The sequence below is a fragment of the Nanorana parkeri genome, unplaced genomic scaffold (genome assembly GCF_000935625.1).
Source record: "Nanorana parkeri isolate BGI_ZX_2015 unplaced genomic scaffold, ASM93562v1 scaffold372, whole genome shotgun sequence".
NCBI lineage: Eukaryota > Metazoa > Chordata > Amphibia > Anura > Dicroglossidae > Nanorana > Nanorana parkeri.
The window spans coordinates 1,119,862-1,121,864 of NW_017306640.1; positions in this window are offsets into that span (position 1 = coordinate 1,119,862).

Below are 2,003 nucleotides of genomic sequence, written 5' to 3' on the forward strand. Positions count from 1 at the left end.
CTATCCCATTGCGATGTACTAACTCTCTTTATTTACTTCTTCCATTAGCTCATCCCACATTACCTTTTGCATCACTTGTCCTCCTATTAGATTGTAAGCTCCCAGGAGCGGGGCCCTACTAACCATTCTGTACTGAAATGGTGTTGTAACTGTACACCTTTATTTTGTAAAGTGCTGTGCAAACTGTTGGCGCTATAGAAATCCTGTACAATAATCTAAACAGATTGCCCTGTGTGTGTTGTAAAGTAGCCACGGCTCCAAGCTCACTCCTGTGATAGACTACAATCTCACGTTTAGTTTACGAATTTGTATTGTAGTCCATCACTGGAGTGAGCTTGGAACGGTGGCTACTTTACAACACACACAGGGACCATGGGGAACAAAAGTAGCCACCCTCCAGAAGAAAAGACAGTGTCAGCATCAATTCAGAGATGATTTGAGGACCTACAGCCGAGTGATCCACAAATAAGCTGCATTTTTATTTATAGGTAAGGTTCTTGATTGTATTTAAGATTTAACTGCTGAGTCTAATGTCACTTTTAAGTCTTTGCTGTATAGCAAGGAGGAGGATTCGGGTTATAGGCAGGTCCAGCATTGTTGTCACACAGTAGCATGTTTCTCATCGCTTATCTGTATCTCTTTCTGCTGCTCCATTATTATTATTACTGTTATAGTAGATTTAGAACACCAAGCAATTGTGCATCGCTAAAACAAAAAGGCCTCTGCTATTGAGAGCTTACAATCTAAAATAGCCACCCCCTCTACCTCATCATCCCACACTGCACAGTACAGGGAGCTGTAAAAACTGGTATCGGTGCATCACTAGTTGGTATTATAAGAAGTCTAAGCACATAGTTTTTGCCTAGATTAGCAGTTTACTGCTCTTCTTTTTTTTGCACACAAACAGATCTATTTCGTGTGTGTGTTCTCTGTAAGGAGACATATGAAGTCTGACACTCACCTGGTAGAAATCATGCAGCAAGGGATACAGATTTTTAGGGATGCAACAACTAATCGATTAAATCAATAACCGATTATGAGAAGAGTTGGCCGCCCTACAGATTACTTCATTCCATTCAGTTTGCCAACTCAAAAACCTCTAACAACATCTAGTCACACTCCTTCTCTACTTTGCATTTAAAGTGGAAACATTTAACAAAAACAAAGTAATGTCTTGTCATATTTATGAAAGGGCCTGATACATTTTAGAAAAGGTATCACTGTAAATATACTCCATGCTTTCTTCATTTTAGATTTTCAACAAACGGGCACATTTTGGTTACCATTTCTTTACATACCTTCTTCTGACCTCTACACAATCTCTTCGCTTCCTTTTGGAAATTAAAGAACTCCAAGAAAAAAAAAAAAAAAACCCACTGCAAGGGTTAACCGCTCATTTTTGTCTAGGTTAAAAAAAAAAAAAAAAGTTGCTCACTGGAATACTGGATGCTTTTAGACCGGTCCTTGGAGCCTCTCTCTCTCCCTACGCTGCATCAATCGAAGGTCCCGTAATTCATGTTCTATACACGGTGTATAGACATGAGAGCACTGAGGAAGATTTCAATGCTGCAGGGAGGGGGGAGACAGGTTGGAGGGAGCGCTGTAACAGCTTGCTGGTTTGGAAGTTTAGGTGTATAACCTCTTCATTTTTCGCACCTAGACAAAAACAAGTACTTAACCCTTGCAGTGCAGGGGTAGCCCCACTCCAAGTGTTAAAGTTTTTTGTATCTCTAACTATGGTACTGAAATCTGCATCGTGTTGGGTTGACAGCTTTCAATACTGTAACAAAGTTCTGAATGACCAGATCTCCACTCTCCAATAAGGACTACAGGACACCGATTTATATACAATGGTAAATATTAATATTTTACTGTACATAAAGATTCCTATTTATAAAAAGAAGAACAATCTGTACAATCATATAAATAAAATCTTGTTTGGTAAATGGGAGACATGATCATTTAAAAACAAATGTCCGGTCAGTGAGGAGCAAAATACAGTA